The sequence below is a fragment of the Stegostoma tigrinum genome, chromosome 39, assembly GCF_030684315.1.
Source record: "Stegostoma tigrinum isolate sSteTig4 chromosome 39, sSteTig4.hap1, whole genome shotgun sequence".
Lineage (NCBI taxonomy): Eukaryota > Metazoa > Chordata > Chondrichthyes > Orectolobiformes > Stegostomatidae > Stegostoma > Stegostoma tigrinum.
The window spans coordinates 8,343,668-8,369,001 of NC_081392.1; the positions used below are offsets into that span (position 1 = coordinate 8,343,668).

At 47.4% G+C, this 25,334-nt stretch overlaps 1 protein-coding gene across 1 annotated transcript in view; it reads right to left on the bottom strand.

Annotated features, from left to right (window-relative positions):
* Positions 1-25,334, bottom strand: part of bckdha (branched chain keto acid dehydrogenase E1 subunit alpha) — a 70,103-nt gene that overhangs the window by 44,205 nt on the left and 564 nt on the right. The window lies entirely within an intron of this gene.

Consider the following 25,334-nt stretch of genomic DNA (forward strand, 5'->3'; position numbering starts at 1 on the left):
CATTGCTTCATTGCAACAGACCGGTCTTGCCAGGAGCTGAAGACAAAGAAATGCATTGAGAGTTCATTTGAAACTTGAAGAATTCAAAGAAACATCTAAAGAAAGCATAGGCTTTGATGTAAAGAACGTTCTACTCTTAATAGAACCTTCATAAATGGCTCAGAACATGTTCTCTCCAATCAACATTCAACTCAAAACAAGACTAGTTAACAACAAAGGTACCCATGCTCCAAAGCTGTGCTCCTCTACAGAGGTGAAAGACCAGTCTATCAGGAGCCTGATCTCATAATCAGCAGAATTTCTAAGTCAGAGCATCTTTACTTGACATAAATTGGTCATTTTCTGGTTGGCCAGACAGTTGTATGTCTCTAGAATTAGTGCCTCAGCATTTTATCCATTTATATAAGGAACTTGGATGAAAGAACTGAAAATATGGTTGCTAAATTTTCTGCTGATGCAAAGGTGGGTCAGAAAGTAAGTTGTGAAGAGGACAGCAAGCAGATACAAAGTTATATAGGTAGGTTAAGTGAATGGACAAACATTTTACAAATGGCGTATACTTTAGGAGAAAGTGTATTTATCCATTTTGGCAGAGGGAATAAAAAAAGTCATTAAACGGTGAGAGGTGGCAGATGCAGAGGAATTTGGGTGCCCTAGTGCATGAATTGCAAAAGGTGAGTAAGCAGAAATAGTGGGTAGTTAGGAAAGCAAACAGAATGGTATCATTTATTGCGAGGGGAATTGTGTAAATTGTGCATCATGTAAAAGTAGAATGTACTGCTTCAGTTAAATGGGGCATTAGTGAGCTCATAGCTATACTGAGTACAGTATTGGTCCCTTTGCTGAAGAAAGGTTGCAAGTGTTTGGAATAATTTCAGACAATGCTTATCAGACTAATGCCTGAAATAAACAGGTTTTCTTAGGAGGAAAGGTTGGGTGGGCTACACTTGTTTTTGGTGGCATTTAGAAAAGTGAGAGGTGACCAGAATGACTTGGTTGCAACATACAAGATCCTGTGAAGTCTTGACAGGTCCCTAGTGGACAGGATGTTTCTTCTCCTGGAAATATCCAGAACCAGCATCATTGTTTAAAAATAAGGGGTTGCTCATTTGAGATATGCTTGAGGAGAAATTTTTATCCTCACGGAGGGTTGTCTGTGCTGGGAGTCTCTTCAAGACAAGGTGGAAACAGGATCTTTGAATATTTTTAAGCAGTGGGAGACAGGCTCTTAAAAGAAAGGGGGTTATCGGGGATAAGCAGGAATGCGGAGTAATCAGATCAGCCCTGAACTATAGATTGAAGAGTCAGTGCCTTCTCCTGTGCCTAATCCATACGCATGTTCACATGTTGAAATTCTCACTGGTGCATATCCCTTCTGCCTCAAACATCACAGCCTGTGATGAAAAACTAAGGACTGACAGAAACTACTTTAGTGTGAGCTTTGAGTAAGCAAACATTTTTCCCAGAACAAACCATGGTACAAGACATCCTGGAGATATCCAAGATTCGCCAACACCAACTAGATCTATTCATCAGCTATGACTTTCTGAACACATACTGTGATGACTGTGATACCAGCTCACTCACCAGAGCAACACAAAGTTCTGCCATTCAAAACAGAATTGGCATCCTCATTTCAAAAGCAGCCAGCCACTTTGTCTACCCAGATATAATCTAACAGTCTGTGACTCAAGTGAACAGGTGTTCTCTGGTGTTCTCACACAAATGGAATAATTTTGAGACAACATTTACAATACTACACTCTCAAAATAATGGTAAGCAAGAGCAGGACAGTGCTGACTGATTTGAGGCTAGTATCATTGTGCTGGAGCCTGTCTGTTCTCATATTCGAGTTGTCACTGAGGAGATCCTAAGTACCACGAAAAGGCTACCTGCCTCTCATGGAAGAGCTAGATGATGAACCCCACAGTGCAGGAGCTTAGCAAAGCTATTGATATGTTTGTTTCAAGTCCTGCCTCTATGCTGCCTGAACTCAGGAAACTAGCACACCCGCAGCATCTCCACAAACTGCTCAGACTCTACAAGGAAGTGTCGTGTCAAAAAAAAAGAGATGCAAAATTGTGACAATGTGCAAGAAAAAGGGTGTTCTATAGTTACTGCATCAATTATTGAGGCATCTCCCAACTGAAACTGCTCAGTGTGATCTCCTCTTTACCCAATGATGCATAAAGAGGATCCAGGGAAAAAAGCAGCCAGCAACGGCAGAGGCGAAGGAATTGGGAATCGGGGATGTAGATACACCTCCTCCCACCCACCTCCCTGCAAAAATTTCATCCCCTATTCCCAATTCCTTCACCTTCACCATACCTGCTCCCTGGATGAGGCATTCTACTCTCATGATTCCCAGATGTCCTCATTCTGCAAGGACCACAACTTCCTCTCCGCGGTGGTAGAGAACGCCCTCGACTGTGTCTCTCGCATTTACTGGAACTCATCCCTCACACCCTGACCCCACAATAACCACCAAAAGAGAATCCTCCTAGTCCTCACATACCACCCCACCAACATCCAGATACAACGCATCATCCTCCGACACTTCTGCCATCTACAATCCGACCCCACTACCAAAGACATTTTTCCATCCCCACCTTTGTCTGCCTTCCAGAGAGACCACTCTCTCCGTGACTCCCTTGTCCGCTCCACACTCCCCTCCAACCCCACCACACCCGGCACTTTCCCCTGCAACCGCAGGAAGTGCTACACTTGCCCCCATACCTCCTCCCTCACCCCCATCCCAGGCCCCAAGATGGCTTTCCACATCAAGCAGATGTTCACCTGCACATCCGCCAATTTGGTATCCTATATCCGCTATACCCATTGTGGCTTCCTCTACATTGGGGAAACCAAGCGGAGGCTTGGGGACCGCTTTGCAGAACACCTCCGCTCGGTTCGCAATAAACAACTGCTCCTCCCAGTCGCGAACCATTTTAACTCTCCCTCCCATTCCTTAGATGACATGTCCATCCTGGGTCTCCTGCAGTGCTGTAATGTTCCTGCAACCTTCAGGTGGCATCAGCAACTCATATTCCGCTTGGGAACCCTGCAGCCCATAGTATCAATGTGGATTTCACCAGCTTCAAAATCTCCCCTCCCCCAACTGCATCCCAAAACCAGCCCAGCTCATCCCCACCTCCCTAACCTGTTCTTCCTCTCACCTATCACCTCCTCCCACCTCAAGTCGCACCTCCATTTCCTACCTACAAATCTCATCCCGCCCCCTAGCCCTGTCCGTCCTCCCTGGACTGACCTATCACGACCCCCCACCTCCACTCTCCTCTCCACCTATCTTCTCCTCTATCCATCTTCGGTCCACCTCCCCCTCTCTGCCTATTTATTTCAGAATCCTCTCCCAATCCCTCTTTTCTGAAGAAGTGTCTAGGCCCGAAATGTCAACTTTTGTGCTCCTAAGATGCTGCTGGGCCTGCTGTGTTCATCCAGTTCCACACTTTATTATCTTGGATTCTCCAGCATCTGCAGTTCCCATTATCTCTGATCACAGAGGATAAAGCAGCCCACGGTATTGGTACCTCATTCAGCAGCTTCGATATTTACTCACTTCACCAGTGGCACACAATGGCAGAAATGTATGTCACATACAAGATGCATCGTGATAAAGCATCAAGGTTGTCCCAACAGCTGACAATGTCTACCATCCTGAAGGAAAAGGGCAGCAGATGCATGGGTAACATTAATCCCGGCATGTTCATCTTTGAGCCAAACACCATGCTGAATTGGAACTATTGTACAATTCCTTCGTGTAGTTACCAGATCAAATTTTGGAACTGCCCTCCAGACAACACTGTGGGTGTCCCTATACCCAAGAACTGCAGCAGTTCATGATGGCAGCTCACCATCATCTCCTCCAGGACAATTAGGTATGGGCAATAAATGCTGCCCTTGTTTACAATACTCCACATCCTATGAATGCATAAAATAATAAGCATCAGTAACTACAGAACAAAAATTATAAGTAGTTAACGGAAGAAAATGAAAGGAAGAGATGATTTTTTGAAGTTTGGGACAATTGTGTGGAATGCACCATCTGTAACGTTAGTGAGAGCAAACATAGTAGTCACTTCCACAAGGGAACTGGATATACAGGAGAATGAAGGAAAAATGGGTCTATTTGTTCCTTCAAACAGCTGTGTTTTCTTCATAAAGCACCTCAGGACATCCCAGAGCACATTTTGGTCAATGAAGTGCTAATGGAGGAAATTACACACATCAAGTTCTCAAAAACAACAAAAATAAGGAAATGGATCAAATAATCCCTTTTTCAAAAACCATGTTAGCCAGGAGAGCAAGTAGACCATCCCATTTCTTCTTCAAAACATAGAAAACCATAAGACATAGGAGCAGAAGTAGGCCATTCAGTCCATCAAGTTTTTTCTTCCACGAAATGAAATCATGGCTGATCGGGTAATCCTCAATTCCGTTTTGCTGCCTTTTCCCCATAACCCTCAATTTCCTTACTGATTAAAAAAAAATCAGTCTATATCAGCCTTGAATATGCTCAGTGACCTAGCTATCTGCAATAAAGAATTCTACAAATTCACTTTCCTCTGAAAAGAAATTCCTCCTCATCTCTGCCCCAAGCAGGTGATCCTTCACTCTGAAAATACACCCTCTAATCCTAGACTTTCCCACAAGGGGAAAGAAACTTTCTGCATTAACCCTGTCAAGATCCCATAAATCTTAAGCAAAGCAGAAATTGCTGTAGAAACACAAGAGGCCTGGTAAAATAGAGTCACAGAGACGTACAACATGGAAACAGACCCGTCGGTCCAACTTATCCATGCTGACTAGCTGTCCTAAATTAATCTAGTCCATACCGACACCACGCTGTGTGAACAAGTTGTCCCTTAGGTCCCTTTTAAATCTTTCCCTTCTTGCCACAAACCTTACGCCTTCTACTTTTGGATTCCCCTACCCCTTGGAAAAGATATTGACTATTCGCCCTATCTGTGCCTCTCACGATTCTATAAATGCCTATAAGGTCACCCCCTCAGCCTCTGATGCTCCAGGAAAGTAGTCCCAGACATTTCAGCCTCTCCCTGCAGCTCTAACCCTGTAAAGATTTTCTGAACCCTTTCAGATTTCACAACATCCTTTCTGTAGCAGGGTGACCAGAATTGAACACAGTTTTCCAAAGGTGGCCTAATCAATGTCCTGTAGAGCCACAAAATGGCCTTCCAACTTCTGCACTCAATACACTGACCATTGAAGGCAAGCGTGCCAAAGCCTTCTTCACTATCTTGTCTACTCGCAACTCCACTTTCAAGGAAAGTATGAACCCGCACCCCTAGGTCTCTTTGTCCAGAAACACTCCCTAGGACCTTACCATTAAGTGCACAAGTCCTGCCCTGATTTGCCCTAGCAAAATGTAGCACCTCACATTTATCTAAATTAAACTCCATCTGCCACTCCTCAGCCCATCTGATCAAGGTCCCATTGTATTCAGAGGTAACGTGTGGAGAAAAGAATATTTAACATCTTGACCCTGAGAAGGGTCACTAGATTCGAAAAGTTAACTTGGATTTCTCTACACATATGTAACCAGATCTGCAGAGTTTCTCTAGTGATTTCAGTTTTTGTTTTAGATATGCAGCATCCATAGTTCTTTGTTATATTTATCTCCTAAGAATCTCTTAAGTTTCAATAAGATCTCCTCTCATTCTTGTGAATTCCAATGAGCACAGGCCTAATCTACACAATTTATAGGATAGTCCCTCCATACCCGATGTTACACCCCACTGGAGTACCACTCTGTAAATCGTACCCTGCCAGTCCTGGAGTCATACCAAATGTTAGAAGTGTTTTTATAAAGGTACACACATTTTGTTAGAAAGTTACTCCAATTTACTAGACTTCCAGACCAAAGTTGATAGAAAGCACAGACCAGGTTTCTGTTTTAAACAAAAATTATTTGTTACATACAATAGACCGTAACTACAAATAAAAAGTGCAATCCTTTGGGATATCACACCACTAGCTAACACACACCTTTATAACCTCCCCTTACTTACAGGCTGACAAACAAAGGAGGAAAATAGATTATTAGCAAAAATAGGAAAAAAAACTGCAAAGTCAGTTCATTGTCTTCTTCTGGGTTCCAATGCTAAGATGATGAATCTTCAGCTAGCCAGGACATTAGTATTAAGATGTCTTTCTTTTGGAAACTTCCACTGTCTGTACAAAGCATAAAGCAACTGATTCACCTGGAATATGTTCCTCACATATCAATTCAAAAGTCACAGCTCAATGCAGCTACTGCAAGAAAGACCGGTCTTCTTTTACTGCAGAGAACAATCCGCTTATGTTGGGGAGAACAGCCCTTCCGTGTCTTGCTCCTTTTGTGTGTCTGTGTCTCGGTTACTTGTTTCCAGTTTTACCATGCTCAGTTAGCTAAGAACCAAATCAGCTTCATTTATAAAAACAATTCCTCACTTCTGAGATAATGGGAACTGCAGATGCAGGAGAATCCAAGATAATAAAATGTGAGGCTGGATGAACACAGCAGGACAAGCAGCACAAAAGCTGATGTTTCAGGCCTAGACCCTTCATCAGAGAGGGGGATGGGGTGAGGGTTCTGGAATAATTAGGGAGAGAGGGGGAGGCGGACCGAAGATGGAGAGAAAAGAAGATAGGTGGAGAGGAGAGTATAGGTGGGGAGGTAGGGAGGAGATAGGTCAGTCCAGGGAAGAGGGACAGGTCAAGGAGGTGGGATGAGGTTAGTAGGTAGGAGATGGAGGTGCGGCTTGGGGTGGGAGGAAGGGATGGGTGAGAGGAAGAACAGATTAGGGAGGCAGAGACAGGTTGGACTGGTTTTGGGATGCAGTGGGTGGAGGGGAAGAGCTGGGCTGGTTGTGTGGTGCAGTGGGGGCAGGGGACGAACTGGGCTGGTTTTGGGATGCAGTGGGGGAAGGGGAGATTTTGAAGCTGGTGAAGTCCACATTGATACCATTGGAACCCTGCAGCCCAATGGTATCAATGTGGACTTCACCAGCTTCAAAATCTCCCCTTCCCCCACTGCATCCCAAAACCAGCCCAGTTCGTCCCCTCCCCCCACTGCACCACACAACCAGCCCTGCTCTTCCCCTCCACCCACTGCATCCCAAAACCAGTCCAACCTGTCTCTGCCTCCCTAACCTGTTCTTCCTCTCACCCATCCCTTCCTCCCACCCCAAGCCGCACCTCCATCTCCTACCTACTAACCTCATCCCACCTCCTTGACCTGTCCCTCTTCCCTGGACTGACCTATCCCCTCCCTACCTATACTCTCCTCTCCACCTATCTTCTTTTCTCTCCATCTTCAGTCCGCCTCCCCCTCTCTCCCTAATTATTCCAGAACCCTCACCCCATCCCCCTCTCTGATGAAGGGTCAATGCCCGAAACGTCAGCTTTTGTGCTCCTGGGATGCTGCTGGGCCTGCTGTGTTCATCCAGCCTCACATTTTATTATCCTCACTTCTGACTTGTCTTCACATTGCAAGAATCCATGGCCACAAGAAACAGTGCAAAGCAGGTACTGAATTTTCTGCTGTGAAATCACGCAGCCATACTAACAAATCCCTGCTTTTAAGAACAGTTGTTTCCGTTTGCAATCCACAGTTTTTAAAAACAAAAAGGCAATTCTTACACCTGGAAAAACCTAGCGATCGTTCTCTGGATTGCCTCACTGCCAGAATATCTTTCCTTTGATAAGGGGACCAAAACTATACAGTAGTCCAGCTAACTAGCACTTTGTGTGATTCTAGCAAGATTTCCATAATTCAATACTCCATTCCCTTTCACTCCACAGTGTTCCAGATGACTTCCCTATTACCTGCTGGACTTATATGCTACCTTTCTGTGATTTATGCACAAGGACTCAAAAACCCCTGTGCTGTAACTTTCTGCACTTTCACGACTTAATAGGTCAGAGCCCAGGTTTAGGACAGGGAGGCTGGAGCACTGCAGGAGCCTGGGGGACGGAGGGTAGGCCAGAACCCAAAGTGAGGGCTCCTAACACATTAAAACCAGAAGCTGTGGACTTTGTGAGAGGAGCCAGGAACCTGGTACCATTACTGGGCGACAGGAGGGGAGTGATTCAGTCAGCATGGAGCCATTGGCCTAGCTTGGCGCAGCAGGGCCCATACATTGATTTGAGAGTAAGTAGGGGCGCCTATCAACATTAGCTCAAGGGACAGTGGCAGCGAGAAACCAGGTTCTTGGAGAACTGAGCCACTGCCATCACCATCCTATGCTATGTGTCTAGGCCCGACAACATGATAATGGAGGTGGAGGGTGGATTCAAAAGTGAAGGGTGAGGGCCATTTGAAAGAGGTCTGACAGATTCAGCACTCTAGGGGGTGGGTCTGCAGTATTCTGCACGCAGAGGGGAGATTCTGTGGTTGAACCTAAAGAACAGAATCGCTCAACAGATTGAAGCGATACCTCCTTGTAGATTCAAACACTGTCACAGCACCTGAAAGGGTAAGTGGAGCTTTAGTTTACTGTCTCAAACATAACCTGTCATTAAAGTACAGCTGTTGAAGTGCCAGGTTGATTGTGGTCAGGGAAGGAGATGGCCTAGTGGTATTGTTGTTGGACTATTAATCCAGGGACCCAGGTAATGTTCTGAGGACTTAGGTTTGAATCCCACCATTGCAGATGATGGCATTTGAATTCAATTTTAAAAAACTGGAATTAAGAGTCTAACAATGACCATGAAGCCTTGTTGATTGTTGACAATTTTGATTGTCATAAAAAAATCCCTACTGGATCACTAATTTCTGTTACGGAATGAAGCTGCCATCCTAACCTGGTCTGGCCTACATGTGACTCCAGACTCACAAACATTGTGGTTGATGCTTAATTATGGATGGGCAATAAATGGTGGCCTGGCCAGTAACACCCTCATCCAAACAATGAATAATTTAAAAAAGGTCTCTGGTGTGAATCTTGGGCCTACAACATGAAACTAGGGTGACAGCATTAATCTTTGGCTAACTTTCCCCTGTAGCATGATGGTCACTACATCCTCAAACACTGCACACAGTTTTTCAAAATAATTTAGATAATTTAAAAGTATCGTGATGAATGCAAACATTAGCTGGTTATAACAGCCTGCAGTACACACAAGGGATTTATTGCAAAACTAATATGCTTGACTGAACCAGTTTATCTACTGCAGAAAATGTTTCACAATAGATTGCAGGTAAACGCTCTGGGCTAAGGAGTGGGTGAGACAGTCGACTGCTCTGTTCCTCTTGGCAACACCTATTGTGAATTTGCCTTTTCTTTTGGTCCCACACCGTTTGAAATCATTGCCATTTAGGCTTGCAAAATTTACAGCTCTGTTCAATTCTACCATCCCATTCAGTCTGGCTAGATCAGTGCTTACGCAAGCGTTGTGTTGCACATGTAACCTGGCTCTTCAGCACAGTCATGAATGTTGCCCACTGGAACACATACATGTACAACTGCATACTGCTAATTAGTTTAGAGGTAGTAGGAACTGCAGATGCTGGAGAGTCTGAGATAACAAGGTGTAGAGCTGGATGAACATAGCAGGCCAAGCAGCATCAGAGGAGCAGGAAGGCTGACGTTTTGGGCCTAGACCCTTCCTTAGTTCCTAGTTTTTCTCAGACAATAGAATATAAAACAAACAACTGGAATTTGCTGGTAACACAGTGTGAAGCTAGAGGGACACAGCAGGCCAGGCAGCTTCAGAGGAACAGGAAAGCTGACGTTTTGGTTCAGGACCCGAACATCAACTTTCCTCTCCTTCGGGTGCTGCCTGGCCTGCTGTGTCCCTCTAGCTTCACATTGTGTTACCTCAGACTCCAGCACAAGCAGTTCTTACTATCTCTGACTGGAATATGCACCTGTGACTACACAAGGAAGAGACAGGATGGATTTTACCGTGATTCACCTAATGATACAACAGCTAGCTAACATTCTTCATGCTCTCACTGACTGCCTGGACATGGTGCCTGGGAACTAGTATGGTCCACAGCACAATGGCAGCAGAAACTAGGGAAAAGAGAAAATTGAGAGCAATAAACTCCAATGAATGGTCCCAATCGGTTGAACAAAAACATATTCCTTGATAGCTCAAGAATGCCTCTGGGGGGCATTACAATTCATAAGACTTGGTTAAATGTACAAAGAACATCTTTCCTCTGATATTAAACTAAAAGCCCAATCTGTATGTTCAGGTAAGCATAAAAGTTTCCACAGCATCTCCAGAGGACCAGGGGAATTCTCCACAGTGCCTTGACTAACATTCATTCAAAAATGTTTGTGGAGGTTACAGGTCAAGTTATGAAGTCAGACTTGAATGTAGGACTGAATTAAATGGACCTTAGGTCAATGAGGGAAGTGAAGTACTCATCAGTACCATTTCTGGCACATCATTTCCTACCCTCTTTCTGTCTCTCAGACACTATGTTATAATGAGGTTCTCTGGGGAATTGGGTAGGGAACAATGACAAGAGGCAATTTGAATCTTGGCTCGGAGCCAAACTGAAATGTGAGAGGGAAACATAGTGGTGAGGGAACAAGTCTTACACTTATTCAGCAGGCACAGGGCAGCAATGAAGGCAGTTTGGGACACCCACTGTTAATTCATGAACAACTTGCATTTATGTAGCCCTTCAGCATAGCAAAGCTTTCTCAGGATCAGGCAAAATGTGACAAACTATGAGGAAATATTAGGTCAGATGATCAAAGACTTGGTTAAAGATACAAGTTTTCATGGATAATGAAACAGAGGGGTTTGGGGACAGAATTACAGAGCTTAGGGCATAGGCAGCTGGAGGCATAACTTCTAATGTTGGACTGTTGCAAACCGGGGATGCACAAGACACCAGAATTGGTGAAATGTAGAACTGCAAGTCTGGAAAAGATTACAAGCATTAGGAGGGAGCAAGGCAATTGAGCTATTTGAAAGAAAAAGATCTTTATTTCAAAGAGAATGGAGGTTTTGCTAAAACTATGCAAGGCACTAGTCAGACCACAACTGGAATACTGTGAACAGTTTTAGGCCCCTTATCCAAGGAAAGATACACTGGTCTTAGTGAACTTTCTCTAGACTTTATCTAAGTTCATGCCAGATAATGGAGGGACTGTATTGAGAGGAGAGGTTGAGCTTGTTAGGCCTGAACACATTGGAATTTAGAAGAATGAGAACAATCTTAATGAAACATACAAGATTCTTAGGGGACTTGATACAATAGATACGAAAAGGCTGTTTCTGCTTGTGGGAGATCCTAGGACTAGTGGCATAACTTCAGAGCACATTTAAAGACAGAGATAACAAGAAATTTCTTCTCTCAGAGGGTAGTAAGCCTGTGGAATGATTTACTGCGGAGGGCTGTCAAGGCTGGATTGTTAAATATATTCAAGGCTAAGATGGACAAATTTTTAATCAGTTAAGAGAATCATGGGTTATCAGGAAAAGGTAAGAAAGTGGAGTTAAGGATCACCAGATCAGACATGATCTCATTGAATGAAGGAGCAGACTCAATAAGTTGAATGAGTGATAATGGGAACTGCAGATGCTGGAGAATCCAAGATAACGAAATGTGAGGCTGGATGAACACAGCAGGCCAAGCAGCATCTCAGGAGCACAAAAGCTGACGTTTCGGGCCTAGACCCTTCATCAGAGAGGGGGATGGAGTGAGGGTTCTGGAATAAATAGAGAGAGAGGGGGAGGCGGACCGAAGATGCAGAGAAAAGAGGATAGGTGGAGAGGAGAGTATAGGTGGGGAGGTAGGGAGGGGATAGGTCAAGGAGGTGGGATGAGGTTAGTAGGTAGGAGATGGAGGTGTGGCTTGGGGTGGGAGGAAGGGATGGGTGAGAGGAAGAACAGGTTAGGGAGGCAGAGACATGTTGGACTGGTTTTGGGATGCAGTGAGGGGGATGGGGGAAGAGCTGGGCTGGTTGTGCGGTGCAGTGGGGGAAGGGGAGATTTTGAAGCTGGTGAAGTCCACATTGATACCATTGGGCTGCAGGGTTCCCAAGCGGAATATGAGTTGCTGTTCCTGCATCCTTCGGGTGGCATCATTGTGGCACTGCAGGAGGCCCATGATGGACATGTCATCCAAAGAATGGGAGGGGGAGTGGAAATGGTTTGCGACTGGGAGGTGCAGTTGTTTATTGCGAACCGAGCGGAGGCGTTCTGCAAAGCAGTCCCCAAGCCTCTGCTTGGTCTCCCCAATGTAGAGGACGCCACACCGGCTGCAGTATACCACATTGGCAGATGTGCAGGTGAACCTCTGCTTCATGTGGAAAGTCATCTTGGGGCCTGGGATAGGGGTGAGGGAGGAGGTGTGGGGGCGGTGTAGCATTTCCTGCGGTTGCAGGGGAAGGTGCCGGGTGTGGTGGGGTTGGAGGGCAGTGTGGAGCGAACAAGGGAGTCACGGAGAGAGTGATCTCTCCGGAAAGCAGACAGGGGTGGGGATGGAAAAATGTATTGGGTGGTGGGGTCGGATTGTAGATGGCGGAAGTGTCGAAGGATGATGCATTGTATCTGGAGGTTGGTGGGGTGGTGTGTGAGAACGAGGGGGATCCTCCTTGGGCGGTTGCGGCGGGGGCGGGGTGTGAGGGATGTGTTGTGGGAAATGCGGGAGACGCGGTCAAGGGCGTTCTCGACCACTGTGGGGGGAAAGTTGCGGTCCTTGAAGAACTTGGACATCTGGGATGTGCGGGAGTGGAATGCCTCATCGTGGGAGCAGATGCGCCGGAGGCGGAGGAATTGGGAATAGGGGATGGAATTTTTGCAGGAGGGTGTGTGGGAGGAGGTGTATTCTAGGTAGCTGTGGGAGTCGGTGGGCTTGAAATGGACATCAGTTACAAGCTGGTTGCCTGAGATGGAGACTGAGAGATCCAGGAAGGTGAGGGATGTGCTGGAGATGGCCCAGGTGAACTGAAGGTTGGGGTGGAAGGTGTTGGTGAAGTGGATGAACTGTTCGAGCTCCTCTGGGGAGCAAGAGGCGGCGCCGATATAGTCATCAATGTAACGGAGGAAGAGGTGGGGTTTGGGGCCTGTGTAGGTGCGGAAGAGAGACTGTTCCACGTAACCTACAACAGGCATAGCTGGGGCCCCATGCGGGTGCCCATGCCCACCCCGTTAGTCTGTAGGAAGTGGGAGGAATCGAAAGAGAAGTTGTTGAGGGTGAGGACGAGTTCAGCTAGGCGGATGAGGGTGTCGGTGGAGGGGGACTGGTCGGGCCTGCGAGACAGGAAGAAGCAGAGGGCCTTGAGGCCATCTGCATGCAGAATGCAGGTGTACAGGGACTGGACGTCCATGGTGAAAATGAGGTGTTGGGGGCCAGGGAATTGGAAGTCCTGGAGGAGGTGGAGGGCGTGGGTGGTGTCACTGACGTAGGTGGGGAGTTCCTGGACCAAAGGGGAGAAAATGGAGTCCAGATAGGTGGAGATGAGTTCGGTGGGGCAGGAGCAGGCTGAGACGATGGGTCGACCAGGGCAGGCAGGTTTGTGGATTTTGGGAAGGAGATAGAAACGGGCCGTGCGGGGTTGGGGAACAATGAGATTGGAGGTCCCCTAAGGTGATGAGGTCATGAATGGTGTTGGAGATGATGGTTTCAGCTAGCTCCTGCCCCACCGAACTCATCTCCACCTATCTGGACTCCATTTTCTCCCCTTTGGTCCAGAAACTCCCTACCTACGCCCATGACACCACCCACGCCCTCCACCTCCTCCAGGACTTCCTATTCCCTGGCCCCCAACACCTCATTTTCACCATGGACATCCAGTCCCTATACACCTGCATTCCGCATGTAGATGGTCTCAACGCCCTCCGCTTCTTCTTGTCTCGCAGGCCCGACCAGTCCCCCTCCACCAACACCCTCATCCGCCTAGCCGAACTCGTCCTCACCCTCAACAACTTCTCTTTCGATTCCTCCTACTTCCTACAGACTAACGGGGTGGGCATGGGCACCCGCATGGGCCCCAGCTATGCCTGCCTCTTTGTAGGTTACGTGGAACAGTCCCTCTTCCGCACCTACACAGGCCCCAAACCCCACCTCTTCCTCCGTTACATTGATGACTATATCGGCGCCGCCTCTTGCTCCCCAGAGGAGCTCGAACAGTTCATCCACTTCACCAACACCTTCCACCCCAACCTTCAGTTCACCTGGGCCATCTCCAGCACATTCCTCACCTTCCTGGATCTCTCAGTCTCCATCTCAGGCAACCAGCTTGTAACTGATGTCCATTTCAAGCCCACCGACTCCCACAGCTACCTAGAATACACCTCCTCCCACACACCCTCCTGCAAAAATTCCATCCCCTATTCCCAATTCCTCCGCCTCCGGCGCATCTGCTCCCACGATGAGGCATTCCACTCCCGCACATCCCAGATGTCCAAGTTCTTCAAGGACCGCAACTTGCCCCCCACAGTGGTCGAGAATGCCCTTGACCGCGTCTCCCGCATTTCCCGCAACACATCCCTCACACCCCACTCCCGCCACAACCGCCCAAAGAGGATCCCCCTCATTTTCACACACCACCCCACCAACCTCCAGATACAATGCATCATCCTCCGACACTTCCGCCATCTACAATCCGACCCCACCACCCAATACATTTTTCCATCCCCACCCCTGTCTGCTTTCCGGAGAGACCACTCTCTCCGTGACTCCCTTGTTCGCTCCACACTGCCCTCCAACCCCACCACACCCGGCACCTTCCCCTGCAACCGCAGGAAATGCTACACTTGCCCCCACACCTCCTCCCTCACCGCTATCCCAGGCCCCAAGATGACTTTCCACATGAAGCAGAGGTTCACCTGCACATCTGCCAATGTGGTATACTGCATCCACTGTAGCCGGTGTGGCTTCCTCTACATTGGGGAAACCAAGCAGAGGCTTGGGGACCGCTTTGCAGAACACCACCGCTCGGTTCGCAATAAACAACTGCACCTCCCAGTCGCAAACCATTTCCACTCCCCCTCCCATTCTTTAGATGACATGTCCATCATGGGCCTCCTGCAGTGCCACAATGATGCCACCCGAAGGATGCAGGAACAGCAACTCATATTCCGCTTGGGAACCCTGCAGCCCAATGGTATCAATGTGGACTTCACCAGCTTCAAAATCTACCCTTCCCCCACCGCATCCCAAAACCAGCCCAGTTCGTCCCCTCCCCCCACTGCACCACACAACCAGCGCAGCTCTTCCCCCCCACCCACTGCATCCCAAAACCAGTCCAACCTGTCTCTGCCTCCCTAACCTGTTCTTCCTCTCACCCATCCATTCCTCCCACCCCAAGCCGCACCTCCATCTCCTACCTACTAACCTCATCCCACCTCCTTGACCTGTCCCTCTTCCCTGGACTGACCTATCCCCTCCCTACCTATACTCTCCTCTCCACCTACCTTCTTTTCTCTCCATCTTCGGTCCGCCTCCCCTTCTCTCCCTATTTATTCCAGAACCCTCACCCCATCCCCCTCTCTGATGAAGGGTCTAGGCCCGAAACGTCAGCTTTTGTGCTCCTGAGATGCTGCTGGGCCTGCTGTGTTCATCCAGCCTCACATTTCGTTATCATCAATAAGTTGAATGGCCTTTTTCTGCTCCTACTCAAGATCACAAGATACGATCTGATGAAATTTTAGAATCAGGGTGTGGTAGGACTGAGTGTCATACAGATCACAAAGCACAGGGGTTCGGGATCTGACATCAGTCAGAATGTACATCTTTCTTGTAAGTAGCAGTCTTGTGCAAACGCTCCACTGCTCCACACTCCTTGCCTAAATTTGGTGGAAGCAGACAGAGCTGACATGCTGGACTCAGGAACATCTAGCACCAAACAAAATGGGTTTTTAAAAAACTGCCCCAGCTTAGAAGAGTGGGTAGGGAATGAGTCACAGTAGATGCTTATGAGCATCAAGCAAGGGCAGCACTGGGCTGGGCTGCGGCGTAGTCCACAGTCGAACAGCCTATAGATTGCTTCACATACAAAAGGACAGCTACAACCGAGTTGCAGTGGACCTGACGAATATATAAAATCAAATTCAGACATTCACAGGAGTGGATATAGGTGGTGGCGAACAAAAAAATGCATTCCTTGCACATACACTAATGTTAGCAGATCTTGTCTCCAAAACGGTGTGCAATTCAGCAGCAACTGCAAAAAGCATTCTTCTTAACAGAAATCCAATTGCTGAACAAACTGATCAGAGGTGTATTTATATCTGGTATCACAGATTGCACAAAATGTCCTGGCTCAAGGTTATGCCTTTTATAGTATCCTGCAGTCTCCTTCCTGAATGTCACCTTGACTCCCAATTTGATGCCAATAAACTGTGGCTTCAGCTCACTTCAAAGTTTTCAGCACACATACTCTCTCCCTTTAAAAACCACTGGTAATCTCCTCAACCACTGAAACTCTTTGACCACATACTTTTTTTATTCATTCATTTACAGGATGAGGGGCATCGCTGGCCAGGCAGCACTTATTGCCCATTCCTAATTGCCCAGAGGGCAGTTAAGAGTCAACCACATTGCTGTGGGTCTGGAGTCACACGTAGGCCAGGCCAGGTAAGGATAGCAGTTTCTTTCCTTAAAGGACATTAGCAAACCGGATAGGTTTTTCTTCCAACAATCAACAATGGAATCACTGTCATCATTAGATACATAATTCCAAATACTGAGTGAGTTCAAATTCCACCACCTGCTGTGATAGGATTCGAACCCGGGTCCCCAGAACATTGTCTGAATCTCTGGATTAACAGTCCAGCGATAATACCATTTGGCCACCACCTCCCCCAAACTTAAACAAACCTGGTAGTACAGCCACATCTCCTTTCTCAGCACCTGCCCATGCAGCTGGATCATCCTCAATGGACTCTAAACAACATTCAGGCCATCCCAATTTGGCCCTAACTGCAACAATGACTATCTACAGATTCCGGCTTCCTATAAACTAAGGGGGTGGCCATCGGCACCTGCATGGGTCCAAGCTATGCCCTCTTCGTAGATATGTGGAACAGTTCCTTTTCCACTATTACACTAGCACCTTCCGTTGCCTCTTCCTCCGCTAAACTGGTAACTGTATCGGCACTGCCTTGTGCTTCCATGAGGAGCTTGAGCAGTTCACCAACTTTACTAACATCTTTCAACACAACCTCAAATTCACCTGGACCATCTCCAATACCTCCCTCCCCATCCAGGACCCCTCCAGCTCCATCTCTGGCAACCACCTCAAGTGACATCCATTTCAAGCCCGCCGACTCCCACAGTTACCCAGACTACCGCTCCTCCCACCCACCCTCCTGCCAGAATTTGATCCCTTATCCCCAATTCCTCCACCTTGCCATATTTGCTCTCTATAAGGAGCCTTCCACTCCAGGACATCCCCGAGGTCCTCCAATTTCAAGGACCATAATTCCCCGCCCCCACGCTAACATTCAAAAATGCCCTCAACTGCATCTCTTGCGTTTCCAGCACTTCTGCCCTCAAAACCACTGTCCCCAACAAATATAAAAAGAAATATGCCCCTCATCCTTACATACTACCTCACCAACCTCCGCATCCAACAGATCATTCTCCACCACTTCTGCCATCTATAATCTGAACCCATGACCAAAGAGACATCTCCCTCCCCACAACTAACTGCCTTTAGTAGAGACTGATCACTCTGACTCCCTCATCAGCTCCACACTCCCCTCTAACCCTACCACACCCAGCACCTTTCCCTGTAACCAGAGAAAGTGCTCCACCTGCCCCTACACGTCCCCCCTCACCTCCATCCAAAGCCCAAAGCAAACCTTTAATAACCAATAGGGATTCACCTGTACATCCTCCAACTTGGTCTACTGTATATGTTGCTCCCGATGTGGTCTCCTCTACAGCGGTGAGACCAAGCATAGACTCCGAGATTGTTTCATGGAGTATCTGCACTCTGTGACAAAACTACAACACCTTCTGGTTGCCGACCACTTTAACTCCCCCTCCTAAACCCAGAGTGATATGTCCATCCTGGGCCTCCTCCAGTGCCACAATGATGCCACATGCGAGCTGGAGGAGCAATACTTCATATTCTGCCTCGGGAGCTGATGGCCTTAAAATAGAATTCACCAGTTTTAAAATCTCCCCATGTCCAACCCTCCCTCTCATCTCCTCGACCTGACACAACCTATCCACCTTCTTCCTCACCTATCTGCCCTACCCTTCCTACCAACCAATCCCACTACCCCCTACCTGCATTCAACCTATCACCACCCCACCTACCTTTCCCCAGCCCCAACCATCCTCCCTCCCACATCCTTGACCCGACACAAGCTGTTCATCTTCTCTCCCACGTATCTGTCCCACCCATCCCACTGGCCAATCCCCACCGCTCCCTACCTGCACTCATCTATCACCATCGCACCTACCTTCCCCAGCCCAACCCCTCCTCGCTCTATTTATTTCCTAGCTCCCTTTCTGAAGAAGGGTCCCAACCCAAAATGTCCTGTGATGCTGCCTGGCCTGCTGTGTTCCTCCACCTCCAACTGTGTTGACCTGGTCATTAGCATGTAATCATTTGTGGGAACTTGCTGTGTGTAATTTGGTCACATGAGTCTTACATTATTACAGCAACTGTACTTTAAAGAGTACTTAAGTGTCTGCAGACCGGTATAGGGATATTCTTGGTTGAGAAAGGCACTTTCTTTCAGAACAGAATAACTGGTTCCAAAGTGTAACCTCATTTAAACATGTGGAACTGTCAGATACAATAGATGAGGGTTATACTCATAGATCATAGCTAGCAGAATTCAATCCAAAGGAATTCATGATCAATGAACAAGACAATGCAAAAACAACTGAAAACATCATGTATAACTTTTTAGGATAGATAAACACAGATGCTGGTGTTAAACATGTTTGTGAATAATTCTGATCTCAATGTAACTCCTAAGATTTCCCCGATGTGCTAAACAGTAAGAATAGATATGCTAAGCAAACAGGTATGAAAAGTGAAATTTAACCTTTCATCTCCACAAACAGCAAACTGTTGTTTGCAGTCAATGAAGTAACTTAGCAATATTTGGAGTACATTTTGTACCTTGTTTGGAATCAAGCAAAGCAACTAATTTACACACAGAAAGGCCACAAACAGCCCATAAATGGATGAATAAGGGACCAGATATTAGTTTGGATGTTGCATTCAGTGATGACATGAAGGAAGCTGCGAACAAAGCCTGAACAACCTGAGTTGTGCAGATTTCCCATTTTCAAACATCTATTTGAATCTGGTGTTAATCAAAGATTCACTAGACATCCAACAAGTGATGTCATTAAGCAGAGCAATCAGCCAACTGCAATGAAGTATTCTCAGAGACAGCACACCAGGAAGTTAAAAGTAGTATCAGAGATAATGGGAACTGCAGATGCTGGAGAATCCAAGATAATAAAATGTGAGGCTGGATGAACACAGCAGGCCAAGCAGCATCTCAGGAGCACAAAAGCTGACGTTTCGGGCCTAGACCCTTCTTCAGAGAGGGGGATGGGGAGAGGGAACTGGAATAAATAGGGAGAGAGGGGGAGGCAGACCGAAGATGGAGAGAAAAGAAGATAGGTGGAGAGAGTATAGGTGGGGAGGTAGAGAGGGGATAGGTCAGTCCAGGGAAGACAGACAGGTCAAGGAGGTGGGATGAGGCTAGTAGGTAGATGGAGGTGCGGCTGGGGGTTAAAAGTGTTCATTTCCTCCACTTTTGAAAATGATCTTACAGGGAGTGAAACAGATTAGGACACACAAATGAGTTCAAGAAAGAAATGGAAAAAAAACAAATTTAATACAAACAAGATCAATTTTTTATTATAATGCAGTAATTTTACATTTAGCCAGTAAGATTGCTCAGTACTGATTATGAGCATTAAGTTTTGACAAAGTATTGTTTTGCTCTATTCCACAAAAATCATAGATTAGGATTGTAGAACAATTAAATAGAGAAGAACTTTCAGCCAACCACTTCCAAGGGCAATTCACCTTTTCAATGCGGGGGAGGGGGGGGTCCTTGCAAATTTTTGCTCTTCAAATAATGTTCTAGTTCTCTCTTGAAAGCCATGATTGATCCTGTCTCGACCACACTCTTAGATAGACCACTCCAAATCCCAAATAAATTATTGCATAAAAGTGTTTCTCTTCATGTCATCATTGCTTCCTTTGCCAATGACTTTAAATCAGTTTCCTCTGGTTCCCAATCCTTCCAGCATAGGAAACAGCTTCTCCTTATCCACCTTCCTCAGACTTGTCATCATTTAGAAATATAGAAAATAGGAGCTGGATTCAGCCACTTGTCCAATGAGCCCATTCCAACACTCAACTTGATCACGGCTGATCCTCTAGCTCAATGTTGTACTCTTGCGCTCTCCAACTGATATGTTTAGACTGTAGAAATCTTAAATATATTCAGTGCCTTGGCCTCCGCAGCCTTCTGTGGTAAAGAATTCCACAGGTTCAAAACCCTCTGAGTGAATAAATTTCTCCTCATCTCAGTCCAAAACTGCATCCCACATATCCTAAGTTATGACCACTTGTTCTGGAGCCCCTGCATGCAATTTGTGTAACCCCACGAGAATCTTATTTGAATTCCCCTCTTGTTCCTCGAAATTCCAGCACAGTCCACACAAGCCAGACTACCCAATCTCTTCAGATTTGACAAAAACTGCCATTCCAGAAATCAGAAATAACAAAGGTATAGAGCTGCATGAACACAGCAGGCCAAGCAGCTCAGAGGAACAGGAAAGCTGACACTTCAGGCCTAGGAGAGATAATGGGAACTGCAGATGCTGGAGATTCCAAGATAATAAAATGTGAGGCTGGATGAACACAGCAGGCCAAGCAGCATCTCAGGAGCACAAAAGCTGACGTTTCGGGCCTAGACCCTTCATCAGAGAGGGGGATGGGGGGAGGGAACTGGAATAAATAGGGAGAGAGGGGGAGGCGGACCGAAGATGGAGAGTAAAGAAGATAGGTGGAGAGGGTGTAGGTGGGGAGGTAGGGAGGGGATAGGTCAGTCCAGGGAAGACGGACAGGTCAAGGAGGTGGGATGAGGTTAGTAGGTAGCTGGGGGTGCGGCTTGGGGTGGGAGGAAGGGATGGGTGAGAGGAAGAACCGGTTAGGGAGAAGACCTCCCACTGACTGAGGACGAACGGTCAGTCCTGAGCAAGGGGCTCACCTTTGTCCCCCTACAACCACACATCAACGAATACCAGTCACGGTCGGACATAGAGCAGTTTTTCCGCCGTCTTCGCCTGCATGCCTACTTCTTCAACCGGGAACCCAACCCTCCTTCCACTGACCCCTTCACCCGCTTCCAACACAAGTCCTCCTCCTGGACACCACCCCCAGGCCTCCTACCCTCCCTCGACCTCTTCATCTCCAACTGCCGTCGAGACATTAACCGCCTCAACCTCTCCACCCCTCTCACCCACTCCAACCTCTCCCCCGCAGAACGGGCAGCCCTCCGCTCCCTCCGCTCCAACCCCAACCTCACCATCAAACCCGCAGACAAGGGTGGCGCAGTGGTAGTATGGCGTACTGACCTCTACATCGCCGAGGCCAGACGCCAACTCTCCGACACCACCTCCTACCGCCTCCTCGATCATGACCCCACACCCGAGCACCAAACCATCATCTCCAACACCATTCATGACCTCATCACCTCAGGGGACCTCCCACCCACAGCCTCCAACCTCATTGTTCCCCAACCCCGCACGGCCCGTTTCTATCTCCTTCCCAAAATCCACAAACCTGCCTGCCCTGGTCGACCCATCGTCTCAGCCTGCTCCTGCCCCACCGAACTCATCTCCACCTATCTGGACTCCATTTTCTCCCCTTTGGTCCAGGAACTCCCCACCTATGTCCGTGACACCACCCACGCCCTCCACCTCCTCCAGGACTTCCAATTCCCTGGCCCCCAACACCTCATATTCACCATGGACGTCCAGTCCCTGTACACCTGCATTCCGCATGGAGATGGCCTCAAGGCCCTCCGCTTCTTCCTGTCCCGCAGGCCCGACCAGGCCCCCTCCACCGACACTCTCATCCGCCTAGCGGAACTCGTCCTCACACTCAACAACTTCTCTTTTGACTCCTCCCACTTCCTACAGACTAAGGGGGTGGCCATGGGCACCCGCATGGGCCCCAGCTATGCCTGCCTCTTTGTAGGTTACGTGGAACAGTCCATCTTCCGCACCTACACAGGCCCCAAACCCCACCTCTTCCTCCGGTACATTGATGACTGTATCGGCGCCGCCTCTTGCTCCCCAGAGGAGCTCGAACAGTTCATCCACTTCACCAACACCTTCCACCCCAACCTTCAGTTCACCTGGGCCATCTCCAGCACATCCCTCACCTTCCTGGACCTCTCAGTCTCCATCTCAGGCAATCAGCTTGTACCTGATGTCCATTACAAGCCCACCGACTCCCACAGCTACCTAGAATACACCTTCTCCCACCCACCCTCCTGCAAAAATTCCATCCCCTATTCCCAATTCCTCCGCCTCCGCCGCATCTGCTCCCACGATAAGACATTCCACTCCCGCACATCCCAGATGTCCAAGTTCTTTAAGGACCGCAACTTCCCCCCCACGGTGATTGAGAACGCCCTTGACCGCGTCTCCCGCATTTCCCGCGACACATCCCTCACACCCCGCCCCCGCCACAACCGCCCCAAGAGGGTCCCCCTCGTTCTCACACACCACCCTACCAACCTCCGGATACAACGCATTATCCTCCGACACTTCCGCCATTTACAATCCGACCCCACCACCCAAGACATTTTTCCATCCCCACCCCTGTCTGCTTTCCGGAGAGACCACTCTCTCCGTGACTCCCTTGTTCGCTCCACACTGCCCTCCAACCCCACCACACCCGGCACCTTCCCCTGCAACCGCAGGAAATGCTACACTTGTCCCCACACCTCCTCCCTCACCCCCATCCCAGGCCCCAAGATGACATTCCACATTAAGCAGAGGTTCACCTGCACATCTGCCAATGTGGTATACTGCATCCACTGTACCCGGTGCGGCTTTCTCTACATTGGGGAAACCAAGCGGAGGCTTGGGGACCGCTTTGCAGAACACCTCCGCTCAGTTCGCAACAAACAACTGCACCTCCCAGTCGCAAACCATTTCCACTCCCCCTCCCATTCTCTTGATGACATGTCCATCATGGGCCTCCTGCACTGCCACAATGATGCCACCCGAAGGTTGCAGGAACAGCAACTCATATTCCGCCTGGGAACCCTGCAGCCATATGGTATCAATGTGGACTTCACCAGTTTCAAAATCTCCCCTTCCCCCACTGCATCCCTCAACCAGCCCAGTTCATCCCCTCCCCCCACTGCACCACACAACCAGCCCAGCTCTTCCCCCCCACCCACTGCATCCCAAAACCAGTCCAACCTGTCTCTGCCTCCCTAACCGGTTCTTCCTCTCACCCATCCCTTCCTCCCACCCCAAGCCGCACCCCCAGCTACCTACTAACCTCATCCCACCTCCTTGACCTGTCCGTCTTCCCTGGACTGACCTATCCCCTCCTTACCTCCCCACCTACACCCTCTCCACCTATCTTCTTTACTCTCCATCTTCGGTCCGCCTCCCCCTCTCTCCCTATTTATTCCAGTTCCCTCCCCCCATCCCCCTCTCTGATGAAGGGTCTAGGCCCGAAACGTCAGCTTTTGTGCTCCTGAGATGCTGCTTGGCCTGCTGTGTTCATCCAGCCTCACATTTTATTATCTTTACTTCAGGCCTAGGTCCTTCTTCAGAAAACAGATTAGTGCACCTTCACTGTACTCCCCACAACAGCAAATTTTTTTCAGTAAAGAGAGACCAAAACAGCACATTATTCCACATGTAGTCAAACCAAAACCCCGTATAGTTATAGTATGGCTTCCTTACTCCTGCAATGAACGTTAACTTACTATTTTCCTTCCTAACTGCTCAGTAAAACAGTGTAAAAAGGATCGAAAACAGGAGTTGCTGGAAAAGCTCAGCAGGTCTGTCAGATTTTTTTCTTCACAGATGTTGCCAGACTTGCTGAGTTTTTCCAGCATCTTCTGTTTTTGTTCCTGATTTACAGCATCTGCTGTTCTTTCGGGGCATTTTTTTAAGTGTAAAACAGATGCCCAGACCCTTCAGACACCCAGTTCCCAATCTATGACCCTTCAAACAATACTCTGTGATTCTGATTTTTTTCTGCCAAAGTGATCAACTTCATACTTGTCCATGTTACACAATTTCTCCAATGTAATTTATATTTCCTCATTCCTGTAAATGCCTTAAGTGTGGCGCTGAGAATTGGATGAAAAACTCCAAACTAGTAACTTATACAGCTCTCATAACTTCCATGTCTTTGTACTCTATGCTGCATTTATGAAATCTAAGATCCCATATATTTTGCAACTCCCCTGCCACCCCACAGCCCGATTCTCCCCTTTAAAACTGTAACCTTCATTTTATATTGCCACACTGCATTCTCCTCAAAATGAATCACTTTACACTTACCTGCTTTCACTTTCATCTGCCATTTTAATGTAACCTGTATTGAGGATTATATAGAGCAAAACTAACTAATTGATTTCTAATTGTACCAAAACTGGGAAAATCAACAGCGTACCCGATGGAGAAGCAGAGAATCATTGATAGCAATTTCTGAACTTGTACATTTAAATGCAGACTTTTTCCAGTTTTGGAGGAATAACAACTGACAGTGCATGGAAGATGACCACCTTCAAGTTTCCATTCAACTCACAAACCATCTTGACTTGAAAATATCTCACTGTACCTATAGCAAAATTCTGGATTTCCTTAGTGACCAGTGCGGCAGATGTACAAACACAACACACACTGCAGTTTAATAAGACAGCTCACCAATACCTTGTCAAGGGCAGAGGGAGGCTGAACAATTGCTGCACTCACCTGTAACACTCTCCATTACATTACATCTATAATTAATAACATTACAACTATAAATAAATATAGAAAATAAACTGAATTCAAAATTGCCCAACCAGTATGATAGGATTTGGGGGATTCACATCCCAGATTATTAACAAACAATTTGTTTTAGAAAGTAGTTGCGGATTCGTAAGTTATGAATAATGAAAAAGTATGAAAAAGTATTTATGATAAGTCACGAAGCAAGCAGCACACCTAGTAAGGTTATGACACAATAAGGTAGACAGCAGTAAAACGTTAGGAATTCTAAGTCATTAAAGAATCAATAGTTATGATTTAGACATTGTGACGATTAAAGTCTCCGTTATGATTTATTAATTGTGAAGCAGAAAGACAGGAAAGTTATTATTTATAGCTT